The 13428-nt window shown below is 42.6% G+C and overlaps 1 gene segment (V, D, J or C); it reads left to right on the top strand.

Moving 5' to 3' along the window:
• Positions 1-13428, top strand: part of LOC101391383 (T-cell receptor alpha chain constant-like) — a 440175-nt gene that overhangs the window by 200000 nt on the left and 226747 nt on the right.

Below are 13428 nucleotides of genomic sequence, written 5' to 3'. Positions count from 1 at the left end.
TCTGGATGAAGAAGAACAGTCATTAGAAAACTATGCATTGACTGGAGAGTACAGTCCAAGGGCAGGTTTCCTGGTAGTGATCCACAGGAACCAAAACATAAACTGTGGTGGTGCTGATGGTATATTTGAGAGTATCTGTCCCAACCGCCTCATCCTTTGACTGGAAGCCCTCCAATCTCCCCCTGTGATCCTTGAAGGACAGTCATAGAAGAAAAGGTGAGCAGGAAGGTTAAACTATTTAACAAGTGCTCATCAAGTGTCCATAAGTCTCAGAATATAGAATTGGCATGGTTCATTTTTTATTCAACAGTATATATTGAGTGTCTACTAGATGCCAGGCACCATACCAAGAGCCAAGGATAACAACGCAAGTAGTACAAGCTTTCTGCCATTCTGGAGTTCACGCTATAATGGGGCTTACAGCCTAATAGACAAGCCAAATCAGACACACGTGGGAGCAAAAAAATACTTGGTTGTAATAATTATGGGAGTGTTCCAGGAAGAAAGAACAGACTGGAATTAGGACCTTTACATTTTGGGATGAGTTGAGCGATGGGAGCCAGGCAAATATCCTAAAAGAACTGAGCTGAGACTAAATATGGAAAAGTTTATTTATTTACATCCCAAAGTCCCAAGTCAGTAACAGAAGCAGAATTACCACTCAAAAAAGTCCCAACTTGCCTCTCTGCTATTTTGCCTGGCATCTGCTTCATTCAGTGCCACACAACTGGGTAAGTGAGTTGCAGATGGAATATTGGCAGCCAAAATCTTTTTAGAGACAAATGACACCGTGATTTTCCTTGACACCCATTGAAATTCTTCGCTAATTTCCAAAAATATTTTATGTTTGCTTTAAAACAACCAGTGGGGCCCAGACATTTCAGTAAAAACAAATCAGAGAAACAAAGTAGTCCCAGACATCTGAGCATTCAGAGACCAAATCAGTCAGACTGAGAAGACGGCCTTACTTACTGAAGGCTGTCCCGGGACACCAGGCAGCTGAGATCCTGACCAAGAGAAATAGAAATGCAGACTCTTCTCTTTTCATTCACCTCCATTCCTGCTCTTCAGTTGCTTGTCCAACAAACTGGTGCCAGAGCAGAGAACCCAGAGAGCAAAGACAGCAACTAGAAAGAAGGCAAACAGCTGATAAGTGCCATGCCTAAACAGAGATAAACTGTGGGCACACACCAGAGCCTGACATCACACCGTTACTAAAGCTTGATGTGAGAAGTCTGTGAGTCAGAGATAAGTAAAGAAAGGGCTTTCATTCACTAAATTTATCTCTTTTTTCACCCAAAGAATTCAAAGAGGGTGGGGAGAGAGTAGGTGTGCTCTCAAATCAAAAGCAATCTAGATCCTGAAACTTCCAATTAGAAGGAAGTCAGAAGTTGTGACGCCCTCTCCCACTGATACTTGAGTGATCCTGCGGATATATGTTTGATACCAAAAACCCAGAGTGGCCAAAGATCATCAGAGAGAATGGCACTAGGCTTGGGCACCTAGTAGCAAGAGTGGGTTTATTTGATTTGACCTTGGGATCTTTTCACTTCTTCAAGTCCTCCTATTCTGTCTTCATCTAGACGGACAAAGAAGACTGGAGCTGTAACTCATATGTGGCCTCCATTCTTAGCTGCCAGAGACAGTCCTTTGCCTAAGGGCAAAGAAGTTATGGACACTGCCTATTCTTCTCTAACGGCTTCATTCAGCTCATCCACTCATCTATCCAAAGTCCTACAGACAGCCTAACATAACTCAGCTGACACCTCCTTCCCCCAAAGGAAGGTTCTACGCCAGGCTTGAAATTACAAGCTCTGTGTCTCCCCTGGTGACTATGGCTTAGTTAGGGAGCTATGACTAGGTCACTAACCCAAACATGGCAAAGCAGAAGAGATGAGGCAAAGAAACCAACATCTGTGGTGGGCTTACAGACATGTGCCAGGCACAGGGATAAGTGCTTTACATGTGTTCTCTCATTTCAACCTCACAACATCCCTGCAAGGCAACTACAATTACCCTATTTGCAGATGAGGAAATCAAGACTCAGAGATATAACTTGCCTAGCTTCTAGTAAGTTGCAAAGTAATAGTCAAAACCCAAAGCTATTGGACATGCTAAGCCAATGCTCCTTTTGCATATAGATGATGTGGGTAGTGATACCACCTAAGCACCAATGGGTAATGTCAGAATTTTAGCCACAAGCAATTCCAAACAGGTTCTAGCCAAGTAGGAGCTACCCTGCTGCTGCAGAGTACTCATCTCTCCCTAGATCTACAACAATGGGTAGCAGATCTGGCTTCCCAGGTTTGGGCATGTGTTGTTGGCAAATCCTTTCCTAATCCCAACCTTCACTAGATGAGCAACTCACAAGGCAACTTGAGCATCAGGAGGCTCCAGACAAATCCTGCTTGGATTAGCAAATATCTGCTGAGCACCTAATATTGACAAGCTCTGTGCTGGGTACTGAGAATGCAAATATAAGTAAGATATAATCTCTATTCTAAAGAATCTTAAAGTCCAATACAGAAAACAAACAAATTATCAGATAATTATAATAAAGTTGATAAGTGCCATGACCAGACAGGTTCAGGGAGCCCCAGAGGAATGCCTCCCTCAGGTGGGTGTGGGGAGGGGAGGAAAAGGAAAGGGTGGTTATTCCAGGAAGAAAGAGTAGCCAGTGCAAAAACTGGGTATATGAGGACTATAATACATCTTTGAAGCTGCAAGTATTTTTGTGCAGCTGAAATACTGAATGCAAGTGGGGAAATGGCCAAAAGTGAGACTGGAGAAGGAAACAGATCAGGAGATCAAATGACCATGACATAGGATCTTCACATTCCCCTAAAGGCCAAGGAGAGCTAGAAAGGAGTTTCAGCAGAGGTGTGACCTGATCCCCTTTGTTCTGAAGAAGAATCAGTATGGTGGCTGCTTGGAGAATGGATGAAAAGGAGGAGAGCCTGGAAGCAGGAAGTCCTCTTGGAACAATAGAACAATAGCTGGCAGCAGCGGAAGAATGCTCAGACTGAGGCAGAGGTGGCAGAGGCCAGAGGCGAAGGGACCAGCACAGGAGCTACATGGAGGCAGAATGAGCATAACTTGGAGGCTGGGTTGCTCCTGCCTGTCCTTGTGCCTTTACTCCTGCAGTTCTGTCTCCTGGGGTTGTCCCTTCAGATGCGTAGTCTGACAAAGTGCTACGCAACTCTCACGGCCCAGTCTAGGATTATCTCTTCTGAGCATCCCAAGCAGAAGCAGCTCTTTCCTCCATGCTCCTAGAACACTTTGCATCTACCTCTTTTATAGCACTTAACACTCCTTTGTAATGGCTCTATGTTTGTCTCCTCAAAAACTGAGCTCTTTGAAGGCAGGGTCATGTCTTGTTCCCCTTTAGGTCTTCCAAATAGTATCTGGCCTGCAATAGATAGTCCACGTTTGTTGAATAAACAGCCTAACCTGTGACCTTGCAAGCCTGTCACACCTCTTTCTAAGGAAGTGACTAACATCAAACCACCTTTATAATGGGCAAAACTTCTCATGGGCAGACAGCAGCTGATCCGGGCAGCCAGGGAGCACTAGCATACCACAGAGTTGCCCCCTGTGAAGCCATGTTGTGGACCTGTCCCCTTTTCCACTTTGTCATCCTCTGTGCAGGTAAGGACAAGCCACTGGGCCTTTTAATCTTACTAAAATGTGCAGCAGGAACAATTTTCTGGGGGGTTAAAGGGAGACCCATTGCTGAGCATGGCTCTGACACTCCATCCTCTTGGGGTAGAGTTCCTCACAGCCTCTTTAACTTTGGGCTTTCCCTTTCAGGGGTTTCAGTGGATATAACTTTGGAACCAGACACCGACACTCTGACTGTTCTAGCTGGGAAAGCTGCCACCTTCCGTTGCAACATAACAGGAGGGGACTTGAACAACTATCGAATGAGCTGGTACAAGAAGAATGAAGATAACTCTCTGACCTTAGTATACAGACCAAGGAACAATTCTAATGACCATTTATATGACTTAAGGAATAATTTCAAAGGGAATATCAGCACTTTGAAAAGTCAATATATACTTGACATTCAAAAAGCAACAACAAAAGATGTTGGGACTTACTACTGTGGGTCTGATACCCACAGTGCTACACCTCTGCTTCTGATCGCCTCAGAACCCCCAGGGTCAAACTGAGGCGGCAAATCCAATTAGAGACCATACTTAGCTAAAATGTGTACCACACCTGAGATGAGACCCCCTGATAACCTCACCAGTAACATCTGATAAGAGAGACAGGAACTGAGTTGGGGCAAGGCCTTTATCTTTGCACTTGGTTGAGATGGGCCTTCTGTATCAGTCAGAGGGGGCAGAAAAGGCTGTTAGGGCTTGTGTGGAGAGATCCAGGGGGCCCTGCACCTGTCTCTCCAGACTCCTGAGGAAAGGTTGAAAAAACAACCTTCAGTGCTGAGAAGGCCTCTCATTGTGGAGGCAGGCTGAGATGAACAGAATTTCTACTATTGTGAGTGCTGTAGCTCATCCCCAGAGTCTTTATTGTGAAAGTGTTCATGTGCATAAACTAGATGAAGCAAGGATGGCTTTCCATTACCATCCTAATCAAAATTTCCAAAGCTATTAGAGATAGCTTTAACTCTTACCCTGTGAAGAAGGGTGAACAGAGTCTTTTTCTGAAATGCTCCTATAACTATTTCAGGAATTGAATGCTTTACATCCTCCTTTAGCTACAGAGGAGTCCGGGGGATCCACGGGGATCGGCAAGGAAGGGTAATGCACGGGCTTCCTTCATGCCAGTTGCTGAGAAAGATCTTGGAGACAAATACTTGTGGGAATGTGGGATTTCTGAGGTGGCCATGAATCAACTGCATCAAAAAAATAGATCCTCAAGTCCCAAGTTGAAATGTGTCAGCCTACAGGGAGTCAAGGCCTGGAGGAATCTACTGAGGAAGACGAGAAGCAGGAGGGCTTGAAGATACAAACATTTAATAATCATCAAGGGAGCGCTTTTATCCTGTTGGCTTTAGTAGCCAACGCTTTGTTTCTCTGCTCTAGTATCTATCATCTGGAATCTTCTCTCCACATAAGGTGAAAACTCAGGCATTAGGATGCAGAGGAGACATGAGTGTGAGAACAACAGCTCTCCTGATAGATATACCTAGTTGATATCCCTGCCAATGTACTATTCTCTTCATCATGCATTTATTTATAGGGCACATATTGTATTTATAATACTGGGATAGGTCATGGAATGGAAACAGTTCTAAGTCAAATTCTAAGTCTATTCTCATCAATGTGTTTACAATTTATTTTAAAGACAGCATTAGAAATTACAGTTAAAGACTACAAATGAATACAAGAAAGCCCATGCTGTCTAACAATGAGTGCTACTGACTTCATATGCAGTGCTCTAGGAGTTCATGAAAGGACAATAACTGTGAGAAAAGTTTCTTAGAACAGTTAAGGCTTAAAAGAAATGGGGGTTGGATAAGTGAGAAGGAGGAGGAAGGATATTTCAAGGTAAGTGTACCAGTTATCTGTTGGTACATAACAAATTACCACAAAATTTGGAGGCTCAGAACACTTGTTATTTCACAGTTTCTATGGGTGAAGAATCCAAATGTGGTATAGCTGGGAACTCTGGTTTAGGGTGTCCCAACAGGCTGCAATCAAGATGTTGGCTGGGGCTGCAGTCATCTCAAGCATCAACTAGAAGACAATCCACTTCCAAGCTCACTCGTGTGGTTGTTGGCAGGTGTTGAGTCCTCATGTAGACATCTCCATAGGGCTCCCTGTAACATGGCAGCATGCTTCCCAATAGCAAGGACTTTGAGGGAGAGAGGGTATCCAAGATGGAAGGCACAGTCTTTTTATAACCTAATCTTGGAAGTGACATCCCATTGCTTCTGCCATAATCTCTTCAGTAAAAATGAGTCACTAACTGCAGCCCACACTCAAGGGGAGGGGATTACATGAGAGCATGAATGCCAGGAGGTGGGGATCATTGTGGACCATCTTAGAGGCTGCTTACCACAGGGGATTAACGTAGAAGAGCGAGGGAAGAAAACTCTGGTTAAGGCCAACTTGCTTAGAGACCCCTGACTACAAGGCTAAAGAGATTTTATTTTATCTTATAAGTCAGTATTTCTCAAATTCATTGTGCATGCAAAGCACCTGGAGAGATGGTTTCCAATCAGATTCTTGAGCCTAGGCTGCAAAGATTTTAATTCAGTCTATCTGGGGTCAGGCCCGGGAAAATGTATTTATAACACGTATCTGAGTGATTCTGATGCAGGTGGTCTAAGGACATGCTTTGAGAAATTCCGCCATAAGCAGCAGAAGGACTGTTGGTTTTTTAGTACAAGGAAGACGTGCCTGGATTACAGAGAAATGGACATTAGATGGGATCAAGCCATCTCTTGAACGATGGTTCTCAATTCCAACTGCACATTTGAATCACTTGGGGAAATTCCTTGCAAATACCCATGTCTGGAGTAGTCCTCAAATTAAATCCCCGGAGATTTTGATTGAATTGGTGTGGGCATGGAGCTCTGGCTTCCTAAGTAATTCAACCTCCCTCCCCCGCCCTCTCCTTTTCCCGTCTCGGGTCTAAAACCTTGCTATTCCAAGTGTGAGCTCCAGACAGAGAGCATCGTCATCACCTGAAACTTTGTCAGAATGCAGAATCTCATGTACCACCCTAGATCTAGTGAATCAGAATCTGCATTTTAACAAGATTCTCCAGGTGAGTTTATATGCATATTAAAATTTAAGAAGCACTGGTGTGGGGGCCTGCCTGGTGGCGCATTGGTTAAGTGCACACGCTCCACTTCGGCTGCCCAGGGTTGGTAGGTTCGGATCCCTGGCACACACCGATGCACCGCTTGTCAAGCCATGCCGTGGCGGTGTCCCATATAAAGTAGAGGAAGATCAGCACAGACGTTAACCCAGGGCCAATCTTTCTCAGCAAAAAGAGGAGGATTGGCATTGGATGTTAGTTCAGGGCTGTTCTTCCTCACAAAAAAAAAAAAAAGCACCAGTGTAGGGAACCCATCATTATTGAAAAATTTCATGGAGGTAGAGAAATATAAATCAGGTTTTCCCAAATGCCACCCAAGAATCCATATTTGTAAAAAGTTCTCGAGGGGATTCTGATGTGCAGCCAGGTGTAAGACTCACAATAAGCAATCAGTCACCACCAAATCAGGTTACAGGTTATTTGTGTTGCTAATATAATAAATATTCTCATTGATGTGCTGTTGTGTCCTTGTATGCTCCTTGGAATAAGGTATTACACAAATTCTAGGTATGACCATTTCTCATTCTTCCACAAGCAGATTAGGAAATGAATTAATATTTATTGAGTCAACGTACTTTTTATCATACCACGTGACCTTTATAGATTATCCACTACAACCCAGGACCTTGTGCCACACACCTTCAACTCAAGATCAAGCCAGAAAAATTAACATGCATCACTAGTATCTGATTAAGTCTGCCTGGGAAGAAAAGGGAATGGAGATGAAAGCGTGCATCTCTAGTTGTCCCTTCCTCCTGCAGGGTGAATGAGAACATGAAGTTCTGGCCCATGTTGGGGTGGGGCAACTCAGAATCTGAGATGGGCATGCGGTGAGCCTGAAAAATAGTGCCTGGAGCCAAGGAAGAAGGACACCTTGGGGGAAAATAACCAGATTGCCCAAAAGCAATCTGAGAGAATCTAGGCACAAAACAATGAAAAAAGAAACCAGACAAGAATTAAAATTAAAGACTTAGAGAAATTCTCTGAGCATCACAGGAGGTAATTGAGAAAACCATTTATATAATATCTGAAGCTTCAGACTTAGGTGAAGATAGAGCCACCAAAGACCCTAGCATATTACGGACATGGACCAAGTGTTTCTGCAGAAATCCCAAAGCCAATGAATGACATGAATGTCAGCTAATATTTTTGTATTGTCCGTGTTCTTCCCCACTGCATTGGTAAAGGCAATTGAGAGTTGGCTAAATTCATGTTATTGTAGTCCCCATTTTCCTGCTTTCTGTGATTTTTATCCATCATGAAAAGGGCTCAATTGAAAGAGTTCAGAGCAGCGAAGAGAAATCCCAGAGAGTGTCTGCCCATCCTCTAAAAAAGTCTTTGAGTTCAGCTGCTGGGATGTGGTAACAGGCATGCCACTCCCACCAGGCTCCCAAACAAAGGAGTCCTTAGGCATCCTGTGTGGCTGGAAACAGAAGACATGACTGTTGATAGGCAGCAAGAATGAGGTACTTTGTGTCCAGGAATAGTGCCATCGACTGGCTGCACTTACAGCCAGGTCATCCAACATCTTGGAACCATAGTATGAAGTGATAGGCAAGAGAAAAAAAGGAATTGGAGTACACCTCTTCCCTTGCATCAGAGGAGGCCACAGACAGCCATGGAAGAGAATGCAATTTTTTTAATGTTTATTTTATTTTATTTTATTTTTTTATTTTGCTGAGGAAAATTCCCCCTGAGCTAAAATCTGTTGCCAATCTTCCTCTTTTTGCTTGAGGAAGATACACTCTGAGCTCACATCTGTGTCAGTCTTCCTCGATTTTCCCCTGCAGCATGGCCACCAACGAGTGGTGTAGGTCCAGGCCCAGGAACCAAACCCAGGCCACTGAAGCAGAGCACTCCAAACTTAACCACTAGGCTATGGGGCAGGCCCAAGAGGGAGAATGTAATTTTTATCATACGTTGTTTATTCTGAAGGTGTCACAACCTTGAAAAGGTTACTCAATATAGCAACCTGAAAGTGTCCAGGGGGTATATAGTTAGGGTTCAAGTAAGGAAATGGACTCAAGGAAATCCAAGCTGTGACCTTCATTCTGAACAATGAAGGTATTAAACAGAAAATTAGAATAATTGAATTTGAAAGCCAGAAGAGATCTTAAAGGTCAAGCAGGAATCCCTCCATTCAATTTACATATTCATTAAATATTGATTGAATAAATGATCATTGTGTCTCATTTCAAATATTTTCAGTGACAGTCCTTATTTTTAAAAATTACTTTTTATACCAAATAGAAGTCCACTTCCCCATAACTTCACTTGTTGGTATTCATTGCGCATCTGGAGCAACACAGACTTTCTACCTTCATATTTTCAAATATTTCAAGACAGCTATCATGTCCACCTCCCAAGCCCTTATTTCCCTACACAATACCCTCAACCATGCCTCATGACTGTCTCATATGTTTTAAACTCCTCAAGAGAAGCGTCTATGTTCAATATGTTTTTCTGTTTCATACAATTCTCAATACTGTGACTAGCATCTAGTGGGAAGTCAATAAATATGAATTGAATACATGCATTAATATTTATGTGTCCACTTGACTGTTCAACATGTCCACTTAGATGTTACAAAAGTACTTAAACTTAACTCCAAGACTTAAATAAAGATCTTCCTTCCAAATATGATCCTTTCCTCAAGTTCTCTGTCTCAGTGAGTAACATTATCATCTCCAGTCCCTGTATATCTCTCCATCTTCCACTACCAACACCTTGATCCAAACTACCATTTTCTCCTTTGAATCATTTCACTATCCTTTTGAATGAGCTAGCTGGTCTCTGGGACTCTCCAATATGTGCTCCCCAGAGCAGCCAGTGTGATCTCTTCAAAACACAAATATGATCATATCATATCCCTGATTTAAAATCCTTCAATGACTTCCCATTGCTTATAGGCAAAAGACCAAAATCCTTAAAGTGGCCTCTTAGACCCTGCACAGTCTGACCCCTTCTTACCTCTGCGGCCAATACCTCTTACCTCTCTCCATTTTCTATGCTCCTGACAAACTGGCCTTCTTCCAGTTGCTTGAATGTACCAGGTGCCCTCCCACCCCAGAGTCTTTGTACATATTATTACCTCTCTATGGAACACTTCTCCTATCTCCTCATCACCTATTTAACTCCTCCTCATCTTTTGGATCAAAGTTTATACATCATTTCCTCAGAGACTTCTTGAGATCTCCCAGCAAGTTCAGATTTTTGTTTTTGGTTTTTTTAATATGCTTTCATACATCAGTTTGTAATAATATTTAATTAATTTGATTAATGTCTATTTTCTCACTAGTTTATAATCTCTGGAATATCAAAAGACTATATCTGCTTTTGCTTATCATTGAACCTGACAAATCGAATAAATATATTTGTATGAATAAATGAATGACTCTCCTAGATCCTAGGATTTCCCAGAATTTGGTAATCATCACTGACTCTGGGCTGCAGTTGGGTCCCAAGCCTTGCTATATTCTCACTTTTGAGTGGTCTTGGAAATCCCAGAGTCACCCTGAGCTAGAGGCCAAGGGTTTTCTGAGAGACCAATGATTTCCACCCATACTCTAGCTGTCTGACATACTCAAAAGCCCATTTTTTGGCACACAGGACAGCTGAGAAGGTCAGAGTATCCTCCATATTTCTGAGCCAGTTCCCACATAGGGACCCGGGACAGGTAAGCAAAACCCACCCAGCGAGTCTGGCCAGCTATGAGGAAATCAGAGGGGCCGACATGATTATTATTTTCTCAGTGACTCCTGGCTAGGCTTATGATAAGCCTTTTGGTTTGAATATTTCCACAGATGTGTTATTAAAATACACAAGTCTATAATTATGGGATGCATATCCTCATCCCTCAAATATGTACTGAGCACGTACAATATTCCTGGTGCTGTGCCACATGCTGAGTTACACGAACGACCAAATCTCAACACCCATCCTCAAGGTTCTCTTTCTAGTGGGAGAAATAGACGTGAAAATAGAGATTTATTGACAGAGAAAGAAACAAACAGCTGTGAGAACATAGAGAAGGAAATGATGGCTGAGAGCTGGGGAAAGCTTCTCAGAGGAGGTGACGTGAGCTCATAACAGAGAAAAAACTTGCTTCCCTGAGGTAATGTACGATTGGAGATACCTTAAGATGACCCAGGAAGGAAGATGAGCCTCCTTAACAGTTACACACATGCATGTGCATGCGCACACTCACACACACTCCTTTGGCTATGATGCTCTCAGTTTAATCAAATAAACAAATAAACTGAAAACTGATGGAAAAATACTGAACCTAGACTAGACACAATCAGTCTCTTTTTATGGGGAAGATAATGTCTATCAGAGCTTTCATGAGGGCTCCTTAACCACAGATGTAGCAAATTCCCTACCAAGTAAAGCTTAGAGGCTGCTATTGTACACACCAAAAACAGACCAGGTAAATGGTAATGGTATGGGTTAAGCAGGTAAGGAATTAAGAAAAACAAAGAGGAATAGGAGAGGGAAAGAAGAACATTATTTCCTTGGATAATGATCACTCCCTTTAACTTTTTGTTCTTATTAAGGAACACTTCCAAAAGTGGAATATCCCAGAATTTGGTGCTGCTGGGCACTGACCTCCTCCCCACTCTGCTAACGGGAACTGTGAGGAAATCTGGAGAGACTATCAAGAAAGTAACGTGCTCTACAAGGAGGCAAATAATGCTGGTGGAACTGGCCATGAACTTTCATTTCTGTGTGTTCTTTGATTTCATTTGGCTTGAAATATTAAGGTTTCTTTTCAAATATGCCAGCACCTTATAGCCTATACTAAATCTATAAATCTTTATCTAGGCTGATTGAGTTGTTTCAGTTCATAAAGTTGTTTTCAGTCGGAGCAACAGTACAACTTTTCTCCTGTGAAGCATAAAAAATTCAGCTATAGACTGAGCTTTTCTCTTTTCTCCTTCTCCTCTGTCTCTCTTCTAGGAGCTCTGGAAAGAAACAGCTATCATGTTCACATCAGCCTTCCGTGTTTTTCTCTTTGAATTAGTTATCTCTGCTGTGGTAACAATGGCTTAAAACAATGGCATAAAGCAATGAACATTTACTTTTTGCTCCTGCTTTTACTACAGGTTGGTGGCTACAGGGTGGCTGCTAAGCTCTGCTCCTTGTGTCTTCCCATTCCAGAACCCAGGCTGAAAGATAACTCACTATTTGGGACACATCGTTCTCATGGCAGAGGAGAAAGAACAAAAGAGCTGCTGGCAGAAATTCCAGGTGCTCCTTGAAGCATCTGCTCAGGCATGGCATACATTATGTCCACTCACATTCATTGGCCAAAGCCCTTCCACGGCCAAGACCAAAATCAACTGGTCAGGGACTCGCACCCCTCCAGCAGAAGGCACTGTAAGAGACGCAGCAACAGACAGGAACTGATAATCCTCTCACATGGAAGGGGGGATCAATTACTTCAGAATAATAACGCAACCTACCATACCCTTTGACTCCACCCATGTAATTTGTATCCTACATGGAGAGTTTCTCTCCATGTCAACTAAAAAGGAATTTGATATTATTCATTTTCTTCTTAAAGTTGTTGCAAAAGTCTGGGGCAACATTTGCTAAATTGTTCTCCAGAATGTCACTATCCTTCAAGATGTTAACCGTTGTTAAACAATTAAAAAGGACTCCATGGTTAAATAAGTTTGGCAGATGCTCTGTATTAATAGCCCTCTCTTAATAGTCACAATTCTTTATTATCATATTAAATGCTCTGAGAATGCCTGCTGTAAAGATACTTGCTTAACCCAGGATTGGGATCATGGAATTCTTTCTATAATGGCACAACCATTAATACCTCATGATATTCTAGTGGCTAACACTACCCTAAAGATTGGGAGAGAATCACCCAGATGGATTCTTGCTGTTTCCTCATTTCTGTGCATCCAGACTGAAGGACACCTAATGACATTGAGAGAAGGCTTGCATGAGGCCAACAGGTCTGTACAGGCCTCCAAAAGGAGGATTGCATTTTGCTAAGATCTAACTCTACGTTAGGAAATCTGAAAAGGCTATTTCAGATACTACTCTTTGCCTCATGAATTAGGTACAAACACTTCAAACTGGCTTTTATTTCTTCCTTCCTTTATGCAGCAAATATATTTTGAGTCCTAGTCTATGCCAAATATATTTTGAGTCCTAGTCTGTGCCAGGCATTGAGTACATAATGTGAGTAAAATCAACACAAGCCCCGCCCTCATGGACTTGCCAGTTTAAGATAAGAGGAGACAGACGTAAAACAAACCCAGGAATAAATAGTTGATGATCGTACAGCCTCTCAGCAGTACCCTAGGCAGTTGGCTACCAATTCTTTCTTGAAACGCTTTCTACACTTAGCTTCTGAGATGCTGCACTTTGCTGAGTTTCCTCTACATCCTTGGCCTCTCCTTCTCAGTCTCCTTTGCCGGATCTTCCTCCTCTATCTGTGTTCTAAATATAGAGCATCCAGGACCCTTGCCTGTGTCCCTCTTCCCTTCTGTTTCTCATCCTAGGTGATCCCATTCCTGCTCGTGGTGTTAAATTCCTCACGTGCTCATGCTGCCCTAATTTCTCTCTCCGATGAAAACTCTCTGAGGATAGAATCTCCCCCCATTGAACCATCTTAGC

The sequence above is a fragment of the Ceratotherium simum genome, chromosome 3 (assembly GCF_057802395.1).
Source record: "Ceratotherium simum simum isolate JZ-2026a chromosome 3, ASM5780239v1, whole genome shotgun sequence".
In the NCBI taxonomy this organism is placed as follows: Eukaryota; Metazoa; Chordata; class Mammalia; order Perissodactyla; family Rhinocerotidae; genus Ceratotherium; species Ceratotherium simum.
The sequence above is the reverse complement of the archived record's forward strand: the minus strand, read 5'-3'. Positions and strand labels throughout refer to the sequence as shown.